Genomic DNA, 21511 nt, shown 5'->3' with positions numbered 1-21511 from the left:
ATTTTCGTTTGTAGGTGTGGATTTATCTATTTCTACTAATTTCGAAGACCTGAAGCAGGGTTCGTCAACTGCAATACGGAATACAGATTTTACAGTTGTTAGCACTAGCTTTACTACGACATTTTTCAGTCGATACTAGTACTATCGAAGCCGTAAAGATCGACATACGAAAAATTTGTATCCCGTACTTTAGTCGACCTATATATAGGTCAACTGAAGAATGGGATACTAGTGCTAGCAAAGACGAAAAATGGACATCCGTAACATCGGCATCCTGTACTTCTATTATACTGGTAGTATCAACTGAAGAATAGGATGCTAGTAGTAGGGGAGGCGAAAAGACCAACACCTGTAAAATTTGTATCCCGTACTTACATTGACCTATGTAGGCCAACTGAAGAATAGGGAGTCCTAGCGTAGGCGAGAAAGTCGACACACGTTAAATTTGTTTCCTATATTGCAGTTAACGTATCCAGGTCATCTGAAATTCGGGTAAAGCTCACTTGTTTCAACTCAGGTATTCCAGCCAGCATTACTTCAGTCCCTTCCACTAATATTCCATTCCTCAGTTGAGCTGTATAGGTCAACTGAAGGATAGGATGCTAGGACTCAAAGAAGCGATATACTTAGCATTTGTTCGAAATATGAAAGTACGTGGTATACGTCTACCATCTGTTTTCACTGTCTTGCATTCCTTTGCTTTTCAACATACACCTTTGTTGTTAAATCTGTGCAATACATCACTTGTGGCAACTTCTGACGTCATTGGTCAAAGCCGGTGGGTTGTATCCCACTCTTCGGTAACCCCCAAAATTAGGTTAATAACAACAGAAATATTGAAACCGAACAAATCACTCAAACTGTCCACTACGCAGTTGCTGCGATATTATTTGTAATGCAATAACTAGATCTACACTACTGGCCATTAAAACTGCCACAACACGAAGATGACGTGCTACAGACACAAAATTTAACCGACAGGAAGAAGAGGCTGTGATATGCAAACGATTAGCTTTTCAGAGCATTCACATAAGGTTGGCGCCGGTGGCGACCCCTACAACGTGCTGACATGGGGAAAGTTTCCAACCGATTTCTCATACACAAACAACAGTTGACGGCGTTGCCTGGTGAATCGTTGTTGTGATGCCTCGTGTAAGGGGGAGAAATGCGTACCATCACGTTTCCGACTTTGATAAAGGTCGGATTGTAGCCTATCGCGATTGCGGTTTATCGTATTGCGATATTGCTGCGCGCGTTGGTCGAGATCCAATGGCTGGTAGCAGAATATGGAATCGGTGGCTCCGGAACGCCGTGCTGGATCCCAAAGGCCTCGTATCACTAGCAGTCGAGATGACAGGCATCTTATCCGCATGGCTATAACGGATCGTACAGCCACTTCTCGATTCCTGAGTCAACAGATGGGGACGTTTGCAAAACAACCACCATCTCCACGAACAGTTCGACGACGTTTGCAGCAGCATGGACTATCAGCTCAGAGACCATGGCCGCGGTTGCGCTTGAGGCTGCATCACAGAGTGGAGCGCCTGTAATGGTTTACTCAACGACGAACCTGGGTGCACGAATGGCAAAACGTCATTTTTTCGGATGAATCCAGGTTCTGTTTACAGCATCATAATGGTCGCATCCGTGTTTGGCGACATCGCTGTGAACGCACATTGGAAGCGGTGTATTCGTCATCGCCATACTGGCGCATCACGCGGCGTGTTGGTATGGGGTGCCATTGGTTGTCACATCTTGTTCGCATTGACAGCACTTTGAACAGTGGCCAACACATTTCAGATGTAACGTGGCTTTATCCTTCATTCGATCCCTGCGAAAGCCTACATTTCAGCAGGATAATGCACGACCGCATGTTGCAGGTCCTATACGGGCCTTTCTGGATACAGAAAATGTTCGACTGCTGCCCTGGCCAGCACATTTTCCAGATCTCTCACCAATTTGAAAACGTCTGGTCAATGGTGGCCGAGCAACTGGCTGGTCACACATATGCCAGTCACTACTCTTGATGAACTGTGATATAGTGTTGAAGCTACATGGGCAGCTTTACCTTTACACGCCACCCAAGCTCTGTTTGACTCAATGCCCAGGCGTATCAAGGCCGTTATTACGGCCAGTGGTGGTTGTTCTGGGTACTGATTTCTCAGAATCTATGCGCCCAAATTGCGTGAAAATGTAATCACATGTGAGTTCTAGTATAATATATTTTCCAATGAATACCCGTTTATCATCTGCATTTCTTCTTGGTGTAGCAATTTTAATGGCCAATAGTGTATGATACAGCTCAGCCTCACCACGAAATCAGTTCAGTGTTGCGATTTCCGCACACTCTGTGGGAGATCCCGTGGGTCAGTAGCGGCTCTTGAGCATACACTCTGGGTGTTCACAAATTTTTAGATTGAGATAAATATGAGAGTGTGAAATTAATAGCATCTCCTGTATAACAGTTATACTTAAGAACATATTTACACAAATACAAGCAATGCAAATAATATAATATGCAAAACTTATCTGAAAAATGAATGGTTTTTGGGCAATTGTGTTATTTTGTACATAATTAATTACAGTTTAGGGCAAGAACGAAATGACGTTTAAGCTTACGTTACTCTTCGTTTCGCTTTATTGTGTGAATGTGAGTTCGCGTGCTTTTTTATTTTTTCGGGCAAATATACAATAGCCCTAGCATGTATTAGTTAACGAGTTAACTTGTGGGCTGAAAATCAGACATTGCAACCACACAACAACTTCTTTGTTCGCCTGTAGTCATGCTTATTTGATTTCCTCATTTTCGGATATCGTCTGGGAGGCCATAATTCGTTTGCGGTTAACTTTTCCTGGTAATTTTCTTTTCTGTTTGCACTTAAGACACATTCAGCAGAGTTCATTTTGACACTACACATGAAAGCAGATTCCAGCACAGTAAACAACCAACTCCAAACACAAGCTGCCGTTTGCGGAAATGATTAAATTCCTGTAGTACTGTCTACCAACACGATCACCTAATTAGAATAGAAATGAGGGGCTGAGAACCATAAGGGCCAAAAGCACACCGTCGTCGATCCCATATTTAACTGCATATCAAAGAAACCAGTAAGACAGCTTTCAGTGAATGCTGATAATGTCGCAGAAGAAGTGAGTAGCACCGTCACTGTGGTGTAGTGGTTGTGATAGTAGACTGTTTCATGGAGAGTCGTCAGTTCTAAGGTCACCTAAATTTTAAAATTTTACTTTCTGTATTCGGTTCGAGGATATTCTAGAAGTATCCGCAAATATCGAGAATCACTGTACTGGAATGTTCTGTAACTGTATGTGTTCTGGCCGACTGCAGTTCGCTCCGCGCTCTTGTATGTGCAAGTGCTGAATAAATTTTCGTTAAGTGAAGTTAGTGTTCGTCATTCATCTAATTACACCTTCTTCTACGTGACAATATGTACAAAGTGCGCTTACAGCACAGATAAATCTGATCCACCATAAGATCAACAGATGCAGAAACATGAATAAATGCTACCGTCCCACAATCGATGATAATGCACTGGTTTTCAGCGCCTCAGATGAATTACTGTATGATAAAACCTAAAACTTAATATACAGGTGTATCAAAAGGAATCATCCGTTTTAAAAAAATAATAACTATTCTGTCATTTGAGACGTGTGCGTGAACAACGAACTGTTGGAAAGAGCAGACTCTCGAGTGCTACATGGTTCCCGCTAGGTAACAGCAGCGTGTGCTCACTTCAGTTCTAGTAAATATGGTGACGGGGCAACAGAAAGCGTCTTGTGCCCTACGTTTTCTGCAGTGCGGGTCAGTAATAATTGCCTAGCGTGATTTTCGTATTAGGTATGGTGCGGATGCTCCTACAGCATAGAGCATCAGACGATAGCACGAACAATTCCGAGAAACAGGTTGCTTGTGTAAAGGCAAATCGCCGGATCGTCCCCGAGTGCCTGACACAGACGTCGAACGCATCCGCTTTAGTTTCACAAGGAGTCCGCAGAAATCCGTTCGCCGTCCAGCTCGACAGCTCAACATGCCCACCCTATCCTTCAGGCGTGTGTTGCGTCAACATTTACTCATGAAACCACACATAATTCGGCTACTGCAAGCTCTTCGTGTAGGTGACGAACGACAATGTGCGGAGTTCGGTAATTTCGTTCTTGACAATATGGAGGATGCCAGTTTTCTTGCACGCTTGGTGTTTAGTGACGAGTCAACATTCATTTAAATGGAAAGGTGAACCGCCATGACGTGAGAATATGGGGTACAGAACAACCACATGAAGTTGTACACCATGGGAGGGACTCTCCATAATTTAACGTGTTTTGTGCAGGTTCACGGAAAATGGTGTATGGTCTATTTCTCTTTGACGAGGGCATTGTTATAGGAAGCACATATCTCGATATGCTTGAGTACTTTCTTTTCCCACAGTTGGTTACTGATTCGAAAGACTTCAATTACGAATGGGATGGGGCACCGCCACACTGGCATCTGGAAATCCGGGAATTTTTAGATCAAAGAATTACTGAACGATGGATCGGTTGCACCGAACCAAATGATTCAATCTCTCATTACTGGCTTGCAAGGTCATCCGACCTGACTGTATGTGATTATTTCTTGTGGGGGTATATAAAAGACTGTTTATTTGGCTCCGTTACCAACAGCAGCGGATGAACTGAGACATCGCGTAGCAGCAGCTGTGGAAGCTGTAGCTCAAGACATCCTCGCTGCAGTGTTGGAACAATTTGAATACCGCATTGACATACGCCGTACATCTTAAGGGGGGCATCCTGAACAAATATGAAAAGGTATGAAATAAACTGAGTTTACCGCTCATCAAAAAATAAAATTCATTGTGTAGATTTATTAGTTACAGAAATATATATGTGCCAAACCGGATGATTGTTTTTGATACACCCTGTGTTGGTTCAAAATGGTTCAAATGGCTCTGAGCACTATGGGACTTAACATCTTAGGTCATCAGTCTCCTAGACTTAGACCTACTTAAACCTAACTAACCTAAGGACATCATACACATCCATGCCCGAGGCAGGATTCGAACCTGCGACCGTAGCGGTCCCGCGGTTCCGGACTGCAGCGCCTAGAACCGCGAGACCACCGCGGCCGGCTCAAATTTGAATTTCATTGCTTTGGTTTCTTCATGCTTTCTTCCTGTGGGCTAGCGGCGAAGCGCGTGCCTGGAAGCCGATGGGTCGCGGCGGGATCGCATTCCAGCTGGACCGCGGAAATCTTCAGTCTACGTTAAATCCAGCATTCACCTCTAAACCACGTGAAGAATCCCTAGAAATATCGTGAGGCTCAGATTATACGTCAAAATGGAGGTCCCATTTCCCCGGATGGATAACTGTGGTACGTCAGGGATACGCAAGTCGCCGAAGTGGCGTCAAATTTCAAATTGAAAGACTTGCTTCGGAACGGTTGCGTTGAGGGGCATGGGGGAGGGAAGGCGGGGTCCCCTTATGCATTAAGTTCCTAGCACGTTGGTTTAGTTAGGTGGGTACAAGAAAATTAAGAGCAGTGGACTGAAGGGACAAAGGCAATGGTTTTAAGCATGGGTCACCATCGCGGCTACCTGGGTGCCCACAATTTGTTACATGAAGTCTGGATACGTAAGCAATAACCTGGGCATCAGAAACCACCTCTTTTTACTCTTTATTTGAGCACAACCTCAATACCCCTAAGTACCCCTAAGTTAAAAAAATGAGATACAATATGGTCACAGAGTGCGGCGAAATATTTGGACGTATGTTTTACTCCAGAGGAGCGCAGCCGGGAGGAATTTCAGGTGTAGAACTTCTTATAGAAAACAAAATTCAAAATAATATTATGTACATCGAAGGAAGGCTAATTTTGAAAATAAACGATAGAATTTCGATGTGAGTCTACATCTACATTCATACTCGGCAAACCGCTCTGAAGGGCTTGAGGTGTATTTCCCATTGTACCATATATAAAATTTTCTTGCCGTTGCGTTCGCTTATGGTGCGCGGGAAGAAAATGTGGTTTAAATGCCTCTATGTCTTTTCTGTAATCAGCCTACTCTTGTCTTCGCGAACCATCCAGATGCAATACATAGTAAGCTGTAGTATGTTACTAAATTTTTCACTTAAGAGTGGTTCCTTGAACTTCGTAAGTAGTTTATTCCCGTCGAGTTCTCCCGTGAGACAGACAGACCTGCGATCATTCGTGCTGCCGTCCTTTGAACACATTCAATACCCTCTGTTAGTCCTATTTGGTATGGATCTCATAAATAGTGTTTCCGTCTAGAATAACATGTGGCAGCCTCAGTCTAGTCACAGATTTCGGTCCATGCACGCAGTTTCGTTAACAAGTGAGTGAAGCGTTCTTCAGACGCCGAGAAATACTGCACTCGCCCGATTTCCTTGATGCTTGACTTGCAGAGTCTCATATATGAGACGCATCTGAACTTCCAAGTCTATCGACCAACGCTTCAACATTTTGGCGAAGAACTGAAATACCTCTACGAAGAAAGGCAGAAAGTGATAAATCCAAGCAGATCCCACTAGAAAATAACAACGGGAGTTTTTAATGTGACAGTACGGCACGAAAAAAATTATTAAAGAACCATTCTACACTACGAAACTTCGGATATAATGTCAGGAGCAACAGAGGAATAACCTGCCGAGGAGGAGAACGTGTATGTCCTTAACGAAGTCTTCCAGAAGAAAATCAACAGACGATGGACTTGGCAAGAAACATATGGAACTAAAATTAAATTTATACATTTTTTATCAGATTATAAAGAAATTGTTCTAAAACACTTTCTAACTGCAAGTGATCATAGATCCATAAAATGGGGGTAATACTGAATACAAAGCTAAAAATAAAGGGGCTCTACAAGGCAAAAAACGGAAATGTTGGCTTCGTGAACTTACACATGAATTTGAAAGCATACCTGAATAAATTAAGCGACAGGTGCAGTGTCTTAGGAAATGAAACCTTTACAGCCATCAATGAAAGGGAGAATTACCTAAAAAAAAGTATTCAGACAAACAGCAAATGCTGGGCCATCAGAATGTGATAGCGTGCGAACCATTCAAAGAAACATCATGGATATGGGCTTTGGGAGCCGAAGGCCCACTCGTGTACCCTTGATGACTGCACGACGGAAAGCTTTACGCCTCGTCTGGAGCCCGTCAACACCGACATTGGACTGTTGATGATTGGAAACGTGTTGCCTTGTCGGACGAGTCTCGTTTCAAATTGTATCGAGCGGATCGACAACCTCATGAATCCGTCCTGCATGTCAGCAGGGGGCAGTTCAAGCTAGTGGAGGCTCTGTAATGGTGTGGGGCGTGTGCAGTTGGACTTATATGGAACTCCTGATACGTCTAGATACGACTTCGACAGGTGACACGTACGTGAGCATCCTGTCTGATCACCTGCATCCATACATGTCCATTGTGCATTCTGACGGACTTGGGGCAATTCCAGCAGGAAAATGCGAAACTCCATACGTCCAGAATTGCTACAGAGAGACTCCAGGAAGACTCTTCTGAGTTTAAACACTTCCGGTGGCCACCAGACTCCCCAGACATGAACATTATTGAACATTTATGTGATGCCTCGCAACGTGCTGTTCAGACGGATTTATGGACAGCCCTGCAGGCTTCGTGGTGTCAGTTCCCTCCAGTACTACTTCAGTCATTAGTCGAGTCCATGCCACGTCGTGTTGCGGCCCATGCCGCGTCGTCTTGCGGCACTTCTGCATACTCGCGGGGACCTACACGATATTAGGCAGGTGTACCAGTCTCTTTGGCTCTTACGTGTGTACATGAGTGTGTGTGTGCAACTGCAAAAAGATGTTGTATTTGTTGTGTTTCATGTAAAAGGGGTACAATGCGCCTGTTCAAGAGGTAACGACGGTTGCAGTGAGACTGCGCCTGGTTGGACGCGGTTATAGAAGTTCTATGAATGAAGCCGCTGCCCTAGAAAAGCGCCAACCTCACCGGAAGAAATATTATCATAATAATGTAATGAAATTTTGGTAAAATTTACGACAGTCGAACTGGAGTTGTCTGAGGGTTCAGATGCTACTATACTGTTACTGTAGTGAGTAAGGATAAGAACATATTACAGATATCCACACATATTACAAAAATGTGTGTGTGTATGCGTTTTACACCTCTCCACTGGACCAATTCAACCAAACCTGGTACGTACATATCTTACCGTCAGGCGACAATCGCTTTCAGGAGAAGAGTCATCTATCAAAGGGTTGAGGCTGGGAACGAAAAAGAAGCCTAGCCCGCGACAAGTAAATTCCCAGATTTCATTCATCCACTATTTGAGAATCAGAGCGCTTACCAACTTGCAAAAAACTTACATATAATTTCAAACCTTCACGAAATTTTTTCTCGCTGACAACTCCCAGAAAATTACGAAAGGAAAAATGTTTGTCGCTACCTACTTTTCCGCTATTCATGCAGTAAAAGTTTCGGATGAGGCATGACATTATAATTTATTACTTCTTTACTGCTAATTACCTTAGTGTCACATTTTACAGCCAGTACGTACATACATCACTGAATATAAGTGCAAAATTATGTCATTGTACGATTCATAGTTCAGGAAATATGATGCCATAAACAATGATATGCCTGAAAAACTGGCGCATCGTGCATGATGTTTCAATTTATTACTTCTTTGCTACTAACTCTGTTCGCAGCACATGTTGTAGGCAGTATCGACATATGCCGCTGAATGTACCTACAGAATTATATCATTGCAGGACATAGTTCAAGAGATATGACGTCATAAACATTAAGGACGAGGCCAGACGCTGCGTGGTATGCTGGGTTTCTCCACTAGTATTTAAATAAAAGATTGTTCATAGTTTACTAAGTTGTATTGTACCACTGGCGTAATCAATGTAGGTGAAGACTGACTGCCTGGAAGACACACACACTGACGACCAAATACAGAGCGGATCCAAGTAAACGGATACGATAAACCCTAGTGAACTAGAAAAATATTTGGATACAGTCTACGCAAAGAATGGAAATCCAGTCAGGCTAAAACGTTACAACTATCTTTGAGAAACAGGGCACTGTTGTTGTTTTGTGGGGAAGGAGACCAGACAACGAGGTCATCTGTCTCATTGGATTAGGGAAGGACGTGGAAAGAAGTCGGCCGTGCCCTTTGAAAGGAACCATCCCGGCATTTGCCTGGAGCGATTTAGGGAAATTACGGAAAACCTAAATCAGGATGGCTGGACGGGGGATTGAACCGTCGTCCTCCCGAATACGAGTCCAGTGTCTAACCACTGCGTCACCTCTCCCGGTAACAAAAAAAAAAAAGGGCATTGATTTATTTTTAAGTTAGTGTACGAAAGAACCTATAGATCAATGTTATAGCTTCCATTAGACTTCATCGGGACAGGAGATGAGGCAATGATATTATCTGTCATCGAAACTATTCTCAGAAGTCTAGCTCTCATTTCTCCAGTTTGTGAAAAGGAAGAAGGGATCCGTGTTAATGACACAGGTCTGAAACACTTATGTTTTGCCGAAGAGTCTCTAGTGCAGTTCAACTTCAATAGCGAATGGGAGTTCGTAATTGAGCTATTTTGAAAATAAATCTGAAAATCTTAAATCTATAATAAGATTGAAACAATGTATAACCAACAAATCGAAAATAAAATTGTACAGTTGAACAATACAATAACAGAATAAGCTGAAGATTTATTGCATTTAGGAGAGTTAGAAAACGGCCGCTGAATGGATAGCCAATGAAATAATCAGCATAGCAAAACTGCACAGGGAGAAGATGTTGCCAGTAGTTGGACGAGTAGGTGGTAGGCACTGCTAAGAGAGATGCCCGAACGTTTGACGTCACAGACATAGTATTCACGACAGCATGAATCTCAGTCGACTGTGCGCATTTTACAAACAGTTTTATCCATCGAAATCCGGCATCCGTGGTTACGGACACATATTTGAAGAGAGGAACAGGCGAGGGTGTGGCGCTCTGTAGACAGTACGCGTCACGCAGCGCGGCTGTAAGCGTGAAGCGGCTCTTCTCCGAACCTTTCCACAACGGGGAGACTACGGGAAACCGCCTGCAGCTTTCGAGCGCACTTTCACTTCTCACACCTCCTCGGCACAACGTCTGCGTGACAGACAACCGTTCTTCACGTAGCTATTGGCAGTGTGTGTGTATTATAGCAGACAAAGAGGCTGTTAGTTGCTGGCCTGGCCAGTGTGACTCCAAACACGTCTCCTCTACAAGGTCCACAGTTAGCAGTAGTTTCTCGTACCCCTATCACGACAGCATGTCCCCTGAGTAACAGGTCTGTAACCAACTACACACATCAGAGGCGATGATCTGCCAGCGTGGGTGAACTAACTTTTTTGGTTACGAAGTTTTCATTATTTTCACATGAAAGTCGTTTTTGGTAAGAGTAAATGACGTTTTCATGCTACGTGTTCAAATGGTTCAAATGACTCTAAGCACTATGAGACTTAACATCTGTGGTCATCAGTCCCCTAGAAATTAGAACTACTTAAACCTAACTAACCTAAGGACATCGCACACATCCATGTCTGAGGCAGGATTCGAACCTGCGACCGTAGCAGTCACGCGGTTCCAGACTGTAGCGTCTAGGACCTGCAAGGTCACACCGGCCGGCAATGCTACGAGTATCTTTTCTAAGACTGAAAAATAACAGTGCTGCATTATAATAGTCTTTTATTTCATATTACCCACATCTCATAATCTAATACGATATGCAAGGGTTGAACAAAAATGTGGTAAAACCGCGAGCAGTGCAGGCTTCAACATTAATTCAGATGCTGGCCAGGTCTACAGATTGCACTGTTGTGTATGACGAATGAAGGCACCTGTGCAATGCCCTCAATTCGTTGTGTCAGTCGTGGTAAGAACAGTGTCCTGTACGGTTGTGAGGGCATAAAATGGGAGCCAAGAGAGTTCGAGCGTGGGCAAACTATTGGTGCTCGTATGGTCCGTGCTTGTGTAATCAAGGGAGCCGAAGCGTTTGGTGTTTTACGAGGCACCATATCCAAGATTTGTACCGCATAGAGGAAAAGCGGGGTAACAACATCCGCTAAGTCACAAAGCGGACGGAATTGTGTGCGAGTGATAGTGCTGGAAGGTAATTGAAGAGTATTGTGAAGAAAAATAAGAGGACGACAGGTGCAAAAGTCACTGCAAAACTGAATGTCGCACTCTTGAACCCTGTCAGCACCAATACAATAGGAAAGCTGTTCCATAAGCTTTGCAGTGCGAGCTGGGATTCCAAAACTACTCGTCTGCTATACAACTGCCCGTAACAGGAAAACAAGGTGCCGAAGCTATAAATTCTGGACTGTAGAGCAATGGAAGAAAGTAATTCGGTCAGATTATTCTTGTTTCACCGTGTCTCCAACCTCTGGACGCGTTTACGTCCCACAAGTGAAAGAAGGCGGGGGTTCAGCGACGATCTAGGCAGCTATATCGTGGTATTCCATAGGCCCCACAGTTACTCTTCAAGGTAGCATTTCTGCCAAGGATCAAGTGACCGTTTTCGTTGATCACATCCATCCCATAGTACAACGATTGTTCCCAAATAGTGATACTGTGTTCCAAGACGATAGCACTACTGTTCATCACTCAACTCGCGTCGTCCGGGGCAGGTTCTGTGAGCACGAGGATGAAGTGTCGTATTTCCCATGGCCACCACAGTCACCAGATTGAGCCTTAGAGGTATACTTCGGAGAGAACGGTGCGTGATCGCTCACCACCTGCATCATCGTTACCTGAACTTGCCACTATTTCGCAGCAAGAATGGCACAAAATTCTACTTGAAAACCATACAGGACCTGTATTTGTCCATTCCGAAACGACGACTGGAAGCTCTTTTTATTGTCAAGTGTTTTCCGACACCATTTTAGGCAATGTGACGTGTTGTGTGGCGTTTCCACAATTTTGTCCATCGCTGTATGTTTGAAGTAATGTAATGGAAGCAAAGAGTCATAGCGTCGAACATGGTCCCCTCGAAAAAGGATTACATCATCCTCCATCCTCATGAGTTGCATAATTAGACTTTTTTTAAAAAAAATCAGGTAACTCTTTCTCAATACCCTTCGTACGACAGCAAATCTGAGGTACAAGTAAAACTTAATTCCCAGCGCAGCTCAGTAGATGGCGCCGTATCTCCAATCGTGAGTGGGACAATGTGACTCGCGTGCAGTGTTCAGCCTGTCAGAATGACTCAAAGTGACACTTCAGGCTTAGAACACGTACGCATCGTCACTTACGGCGAAAAGCGCCATCACCACGGGAAGGCGCCCGCTGACGTACTCCACGGTGATGCCATTGCAACACTGGACAGCTGTCGTGATACACAAAACACTGAAGGTTGGCCTGTCTGGTCGTGTACACTGTGACCGCTATCTTATTGCTCGTACACACTGTGAGGAAAATGTGGCAGAAGAGCGAGAGCTTGTTTTGGGACAATTAGGAGGGCTTCATTTACCCGAACAATACTCAGCCATTCCAAACAATCAATAATTCGGCCTCTCACCGTACAATACGAACGACAGTGCAAACCTCTCGCTACGGGAATGGGCAAAGAACATGGGCAAGGGAACACTTGTAATAAAACCTGGATAAAATTGCGTCCGGTTCCCTGCATTAACGAGTACAGGATTTGTATAATTCCTAATGATCGTTGTTGAAGAGTGCAGAGGCGGTCAAGAACCAGTACTCGTACATGCATGTAGTCCCACGAGCTCAGTACGTCAGTGATGATTTTAGCCGGTGTCATGTACAGATGTCAGATGCCTTTCGTCGATGTCGAGGGTAACTTGAAGGCCGTGCAATATACGGTCAGGATCCTCAGATCTATTACACAGCCCTGCACTCAACTGGTTTGAGCGACAACACCTCGATCACCTTCTGGACCTATTACAATGCACGGACTGAATAAATCACGGCAGCAGATTTTGATTTCACAGAAGTGTAGAAATTTCAACAATCGAACAGTCTTTATTTTGATTATTGTTTTGTTTCTGTTCCACCGTAAAAGATGATTATTAGGTTCATAAGACTTAGACTATCATTGCTTGTTCCCATTGAACCTACGTCCACATTCGCAAATTTTCAGGGGGGTGTAGAACTTTATTTGAGCACCATGAGTGATGGTCTGGGCTACATTTCATTTCATAGAGGACCCCTTTCGTTGTCATCTGCGGCACCCTTGCATCACAGTCGTACGTCGACGATACTGTACACCCTGTTGTTGTTGCCCTTGATGGCAAGCTATGCAAGGCTTCCGTTTCAACAATACAATGGCCAGCCACACACGGCGACAGTTTCTATTGCTTCTCTTCGCGTTTGTCTAACAATCTTGACCGACAAGGTCGCTGGATCTCTCCCAGACTGAGAACGTTCGGGGAGCATTATGGGCACGGACTTCCAACCAGCTCGGGATATTGACGATCTAACGCGCCAACTGGACAGAATTTGGCACGATATCCCCCAGTAGGACATGCAACAACTCTATCAATCAATGCCAAGCCGAATAACTTCTTGCATAAGGGTCAGAGGCGGACCAATATGTTACTGACTTGCTCAGTTTGTGAGGCTTTTTCTCTTCAGTAAATCATCCAGTGTTTTTGAAATTGTAACCATATGTTTTTAAAGGTACAGCAAATCTACCAATTTCCGTCACATTCGGATAATTCCTTCGTGATGCGTCTATTTTTTGCAGAATTACAAACGTTTGCACTATCTAATGTTGTCGAACGCTTTTCCAGGTCGGTGACACCAATGAAGGGTCGGGATTTTTCTCAAGCACTGAGTCCATTACCAAGCGCATCGTCAGAAGTGCCTCTCTGGTTCCTGTAGCTTTTCCAGTTACATCATAGGCTTCTCTGCAATGGTCTTCAGACGCAAGTTGTACCGAACAATCAAGACAGATGTGTCCAGCGTTTTAAAGTGAACAATCCAGGAATGTTTTATGTAGCTAGATTGAAATCGTCAAGTACCAGGGGAGGGAACTGTGGCACCTGACGAACACTACACTAGTCCTCCGTTCTCTGGTTGACAGATTTCGATGTGCCGCAGAGAGCATCGGGCGACCACAATGTGTCCTCGCGGTCCGCCGGCCTTCGCGAGTTGTGACAGTCCCAGCGTCGCTGAGCTCTTTCGCGCCAATGCTTCTTTCCTCTGCTATCAGGCTACACCTGTGCGGTGACGCCTTTCTTTATTTTATTACTGCATCCGTATCCGAGGTCGCTAAAGCACGCCTATGTGGTGGCGCTCGACTGGGAATTTGGCGGTTCGAATCCTCCTAGTGGAAGACATGCTTACCACCAGTATTTAGTCGGTAATAGGAGGAACGGTCGTGGTGTAATGTTCCTGATAAACTTTGCGTCAAAGTCCCGGATTAAATTTCAACCATATCAGTCATGTTTCGGAAAGTAGGGGGATGTGTCACTCTTTATGATGATCCGTTCACCGCATAAGCCCTGTGGTCCCTTTAGTGATATTCGCCAGCAGGCTTTGAGGCGGAACCGAGTTCCCCCTCTCCATTTTCTCATCTCTGAACAGGACACAAACATGACGCCACACCACACACAGCAATTACAGTCAGGCACACGTGCGAGACGACTCCCGGACCCTGCGTGGAAGGTGGTCACTGTGGGCCTAGGTGTAGACCGTCTCCGATTAGGCAGCAGAATAACATCTCGAGGTCTCCATGTAAACAGTTCTTCCTATCCTTTTCTGTTTTTACACCACATGTACCTATTTTTCCGCGTCGACAGGGATAAGCTGTGAGACGAGTAAGCACTCGGTTCCGTTATCCGGAGAGCATTTTTGTGTATTTTATTTGCAAATTTGTTTCACCGCCGTCGCTGTTGAGAGATAAGTAAGCCTCAGGGGGATTTTCGGAAGGTCTTCCGAACAGGCATATTCGCTTTGTCGGTAGTCTTGGGTAAACCGAGGGGGAGGGGGGGGGGGGCAGTGGTTGGGTATTTTTCCTGTAACTGAGTACTCGGGACTGCATTGACTGTAGTCTTGTAAGAATATATAGAGCGGCCGTGGGCGTCAGGTAAATTAAGCTATCTGTAGCAAAAGCAAAGAATGGCGAAGAAGCCCAAACGTTTAACATGTTTCGGGAGATGCTATGAACTGGCGAAATCTAAAATTCGCTCGCGGAACCTTATCGAGGGAAGATGATGGTTCCAGCGAGAGCTGGATGTGGAGTGTTATCGGTAGTTTCGACGGACTTTTATAATTTTGGTGGTTGTGTGGGCGGTTTTCGACGGCTGAAATGTTTTAGTAATAGCTGATCGACAGCTACGGCCTTCAGATACGAATGTACAGTGTTTTAATCCTAGCGGCTGTTTATATAGGCCGGCAGTATCGTGTAATAACAGAGAGCTAATGGTTAGCTGGAGGAAGGGCAGGCCGGAAAAGCGGACTTTCCGATGTTTATTAAGGTGCAAATAAACGCTACTGTTTTAGTAGAAACTGAGTGTCTGATACTAGAATGATTTTCTGACATTCACATGTCAACGGTTTTTTATTTGCTACGATTGCAAGAACGTTGCGAAAAGCAAGTTGGAGGGTAAACGGATATTGTTAATATATATTTCCAGTCTGGCTATCTGATTTCACATAATACTGGAGTGCAGTATATTTGCTACAGGACGGTTATCAGGTGTGACTTTTATCCTTATCTCGCATGAAATCCAGCGACGCTTGACAATAATTTTTTCTCCTTTATACCAGAACGGAGAGTTTATCCAGGTCTGGCAATCAGGGTTTCCTTCCCGACTGTAGTGTTGTTAGGTTGTGCTGCGGGATAACGATTGCGGAACGTGATTTTGTGATTGCGCGTAGCTGTCGCAGGGGAGAATAGGGCCGTTATGCAATGACCCGCCTTAAAGTAAGAGGCACGATAAATGTTTTACTCAGTATACACTACACGCCAGAGACAAATAGTAAGTAAGATAGCATGTCATCTAGGACCGCCGGCCGATGTGGCCGAGCGGTTCTAGGCGCTTCAGTCTGGAACCGCGCGACCGCTACAATCGCAGGTTCGAATCCTGCCTCGGGCATGGATGTGTGTGATGTCATTAAGTTCGTTAGGTTTAATTAGTTCTAAGTCTAGGGAACTGATAACCTCAGATGTTAAGTCCCATAGTGCTCAGAGCCATTTGAACCATCTAGGACCCGAAAATCTTAATCAAAACTAGGAAATGTCTGAGGGCCAGACAAACACAGCTAGGTAACTACTTTTAGTACGCTGTTAACTAACATACCGTAAATCAGTAAGAGTTGTTCATTCTTTTAAATCTTTTTTATTAGCCAAATTAATATAGATTTAAAGATCTAATGTAAAAATGTTGGAACGTTTGGAAAGTATTGCCCAGTGTCAAGAGCATTAAAGAGTAGTATGAACAGTTCATCGTGTGTTATACTCGTAGAATTACTGACAACTGGCAAACATTTGGTTCCAACAACAGGTGTGTAGGCATTTCCACAGTCTTAACAAAACATTCTTGTCAGATAGAAGAAATTTAGGGGCATCGCAAGTTCGAAAATTATATCATAAAAACCTTATTACAGATAGTAAAATGTTAACGGCTTCGTCCCACATCGACACATGGCCTTTGTAGCACAACTTGAAATATCATCACGCCTTGATGACGTCAGTGACTCACTGAAAAGTGTTACTTTAGCGGTCATGGCGACCTTTTATCTCAGTTGTGAAGTGAGCCGACATAATGCGCGTTTTTGCAGTTAAGAGCTCCCTCGTATCAGAGGCCGCCCAAAGGTGAACGTCTGATGCGCGCTCACGTCTGACAAAATTCCTGGACTGTTTTATTCTTCCACCACTTATAACAAAATAGTTCAAATGGCTCTGAGCACTATGGGACTTAATATCTGAGGTCATCAGTCCCCTAGAACTTAAAATTACTTAAACCTAACTAACCTCAGGAAATCACACACATCCATGCCCGAGGCAGGATTCAAACCTGCGACCGTAGCAGTCGCGCGGTTCCGGACTGAAGCTGCTAGAACTGCTCGGCCACCGCGACCGGCCCACTTTATAACTGCTATAGCGTATCTTGACAGATTACATTTGTTGATTATAAACTATTTTATAATAACACCCAGGTATTTTCCTTCAAGATGTTGCATCGTCTCCTGGGAGTGTGTGAGAAACTTGCTCACCTTGATACTATCCTTCCTTTAAGCTACATTGGTTGTAACAGCCCTCACAGGAGAAGAGAAGCAATTCTTAATCAAAAAATAAAATCATAATATCTTCATCTTGAGACTAAAGAGGATAAAGTACACATATCAACAAAAATCAAGTCCGAGAGCAAGAAAATCAAGTTCATGTTACGGAGGGTATAAGACAGGGCTGCAAGCAAACGCTTCTGTTGTCTAACTTCCACGTAGAAAAAGTTATGAAGAAAGTGAAAGAGAATATAAGAAGAAAAAGAAGAATGAATGTGCGAGGGGAACAGATACCAACGCTGCGGTTCGTGGTATTTCCTGTTAGTCATTAAAATCGGGTAATGCTATGAGGACGGCTGGGCGTTCACAACTATTACTTTTTATTTCGGTAACAAAATTTCTGTATATAGACCTGCTTTACCAACACACTACTAAGCTGAAATACTATTTATTGCATACTTCATGTGATGTGCAATCAACAAAGTTATCGTCATGGAGTGGTGTTTATCTTGATCTTAATGTCTACACTGCTATTAAAAGTTTTGTTTGGCCCATGATAGGTCACATGTTACTTTTTTTCTGTTTAGTGTCAAAGCTTGTAGCAGAAAACTATTATACCTATTCTCTTTGATATTATGGAGACTAATCATGTATATATGTAAACTACTCAACCACTCTAAGTTACTGAATGATGGCATCATCTTAAATGGTATAGGCACTATCTTCATTTATCGACGAGATCAAAATATATTAATGGTGCTTTTTTTTGCATCATATGGTACACAGGAAATATTTTGACATTCCTATATGGCTACATCCTTGCACAGATTTCGTTCACATTCCTAGACTTGAAATAAACATTTGGGAGTTCATTGGCGTGATCTTTGATAATTTCCATTTATTTCGTGAAGACTTTTCTGCTACTGCATTCACTCGCGGCGCACTTCTTATTTCTGGAGATGTATTTATCGAGTTCTTTTCTTCTAAAATTCAATTTCATTTTTATTTTCTTTCATACCTGATGGGTACAATTTTTTTTTTTTTTTTTTACAACATAGAGTTAGTTGTTGCAGAACCAGCAACAAGACAGCCTTAAAGTCAAGAAGCAGAGAAAGGTAACCTCCATTGGGTTAATACATTTAATCGGTAGCTCCATATTGGTTCTGCGATGAGAGCGTCCACCCGTGAGTGCAAGCTCTGCTAGAGGTGTAGGTAATCAGTGCCCTGGGGCGACTCCCGACTGTGGTCACATGAGACGGCTCTTGGTGAAACACGATACACCGCTGCTGCTGAACCACATGGGTCGTAGTACGTCCTCTGCCGGTATCCTCTCAGATTCCACCGAAGGATTAAGAAATGCCTCCCACGTCGCAGGCGCTCCTCTTGTATCCGTAAATAACATGATAATTTAACTTGATACTCTATGATTTTTCGTTTCTTATTCGATGAATGCTGGGATGACTTCCCATCTCCGCTAGAAATGCTTGTAATCCATTCATATAAAATACGAGAAGCACATGTAACGTATGTTTTACAGAGTGATGACACCTACGATATTTCCTACATTTGCTAACTAATACTGTGTCAGATATGATACCGGTCATAGGAGGACCGCAAAGATAGGGTTGAAACTATGTACGGAAGCACAAATTAGTTGTTACATCCGTCATCAATTGCAAAGGGATTAAAAACTCAAGTAGACTCATGCCAGAAAAAAATTTCATTCTACAGCATTACTGATCGCAGTACTTGAAATGACTATGGCCAAAGTGAGTCTTCAGTTTCAAAAGAGACGGTATTTTTCAAAAAGAAACTAAGCTTCTTGTCTTTATCTATCGTTAATACCCGTATTACAAACACAGGTTCAGATGGCTCTGAGCACTACGGGACTTAACATCTGAGGTCATCAGTCCCCTAGAACTTAGAAGTACTTAAACCTAACTAACCTAAGGACATAACACACATCCATGCCCGAGGCAGGATTCGAACCTGCAACCGTAGCAGTCGCGCGGTTCCAAACTGAACCGCTGGGCCACACCGGCCGGCAACACAGATTCTATAGGCCACATCTACCAACAGCACAGGAGAGCGCGAGTCGCAAGCCGAAAGCTGATTGTAGCGAGCTGCATCGTTAACAGATTTAGTACGCTCCTTTCCTAGACATTGCTTACAGAAATGCCGAGCCTTGGATTGCGTTGGAAATATGGTATATTTCAACGGAAGGAGACTAACTTGTAAGGAATAATTTTCAGTGTTGGTAGTACTGCTCTTCCTGACAGGTTACACTTAAAACAATACTCTGCAACCCCTTTGAAGGGCATGGGAGACGGTACGTCCCAATCTATCAATTATTAGGACTTCTTCCAGTTCCATTCACGTATGGAGCGCAGGTTGAATGACTGTTTAAACGCCTCTATGCGTGCTGTAAATAATTTAAATTTGTCCTCGAGATCCCTACCGGAGCGATGCGTAGTTGTTTATAGCATATTCCTAGATTTATTATTTACAACTGGTTCTTCAAACTTTGGAAGCTGGCGTTACCGTGATAGTTTGCATCTTTCTTCTAGTGTTAGCCAATTAGTTTTTCAGCATTTCCGTGACACACCCCCACGGATAAAACAAATCTTTGACCATTCGTGCTGCCATTCTCTGTATACGTTCAACATCTCCTTTTATTCCTATTAGTTACGGATACGACACACCTAAGCAGTATTCTATAAATTGTTACCCTTAGGTATGTGTACGAGCTGACTGACTCCAGCTGTGACTCGTTGATATTTTAGTCATAGGTTACTACATTTTTCGTTGTATGAAGTAATAAATTATGTATTCCTGAACATTTAAAGCAAGTTGCCAATCTTTGCCCCACTTCTAAATCTTATCACGATCGGCGTAAGTTTTTGTGTATAATTTTTAAACAGTATTTCATTATACGTAACTACATCATCTGCGAAAAGTCTGAGATTACTATTAATATTGTCTGCATGGTCATTAATATACAACATGAACAACACAATCCCCTGAGCAACATCTGAAGTTACTTCTACATCTGTCAATGACTCTCGATCCACGCTGTGTCCTCCCTACCACGAAATCCTCTATCCATTCACGGAATTCGCTTGATACCCTATAACAGGAGTAGTCAACCTTTTTTTATTTACCGCTCACTTTTGTATCTGTTAGCAGAACAATTTTTTACCCGCCAGAATTTCCATAGTAATGATGACAAATAAAGTAAGGAACTAACCGTGCTTTATAAGTTTATAAAGCAGAGTTACGTAAGTTACAGCACATAATAAACAGTTAATTATCAAATACTTTGTGGAGGTTTTATGAAAACCTAATGAAAATATCTTTAACCCCCATCCGCCTACCGCCAGGCATGAAAGCTGGAACGCCCACTAGTGGGAGGTAGGGACTTGGTTGAGTACCACTGACCTCTACGATCGTACTTCTGAAGGTAAGCGTAGATATGGTAGTGAGTCAAATGCTTTTCGGAAATCATGAAATACTGCTCTACTTGACTGCCTTGATCCACGGTTTTCCAGACGTCATTTGAGTAAAATACGAGTTGGGTTTCATATGACCATTTTTTCCGAATCCATGCTGATTGGCATCGAAGAGGTCATTCTGTTTGAGATACCCTATTACGGTTGAGCTCAGAATACCTTCTACGATTTTACAACAACTGGATCTAAAGGATATTGGACGGCAGTTTTCTGAATAACTTCTGCTATACTTCTTTTCAGACGGATGTGACTTATGCTTCCTTTCAACTATTTTTCATGATTTTTTGTTCGAGAGATCTGTCGTACATTATTGTTAACAGGTGGGCAAAATTCAGCCGCAAATACGGTATAAAATCTCACAGGGATTCCACCAGGCCCTGGAGCTTTGTAGCCTACACTTTTAAAAATGTCAACTGTTTCTCAACAACACATAGACTAATATCGCCCACGGGCGTTCAGTAAGTAATGAAATACTTTGTTTTCTGAAAGCAGGTTGGTTTTATTCAGGGTTCCAATACACTATATTATTCCCCACTCTTTTAGCTCCAAAACCCTTTTTTTTTTAACATGATCCCCGTTCAACGCGCGGTCTGCCGCCACCTTACTGTGAGGGCCTGTATGCCCCCATGGTAACATTCGACTGGTCGGCGTCGGAGCTGCATCAATGATCTCCCCATCATCCACGTACTGCCTCTCGCAGAGTGGACCTTTCATTGAACCAAACAGATGGAAGTCTGAAGGCGTATGAGGG

The 21511-nt window shown here is 43.4% G+C and overlaps 1 protein-coding gene across 2 annotated transcripts in view; it reads right to left on the bottom strand.

Moving 5' to 3' along the window:
* Positions 1-21511, bottom strand: part of LOC126325294 (uncharacterized) — a 354815-nt gene that overhangs the window by 189040 nt on the left and 144264 nt on the right. The window lies entirely within an intron of this gene.

The sequence above is a fragment of the Schistocerca gregaria genome, chromosome 2, assembly GCF_023897955.1.
Source record: "Schistocerca gregaria isolate iqSchGreg1 chromosome 2, iqSchGreg1.2, whole genome shotgun sequence".
NCBI classification, from domain to species: Eukaryota; Metazoa; Arthropoda; class Insecta; order Orthoptera; family Acrididae; genus Schistocerca; species Schistocerca gregaria.
Note: the sequence above shows the minus strand (reverse complement) of the source record. Positions and strands in the feature narration are given on the sequence as shown.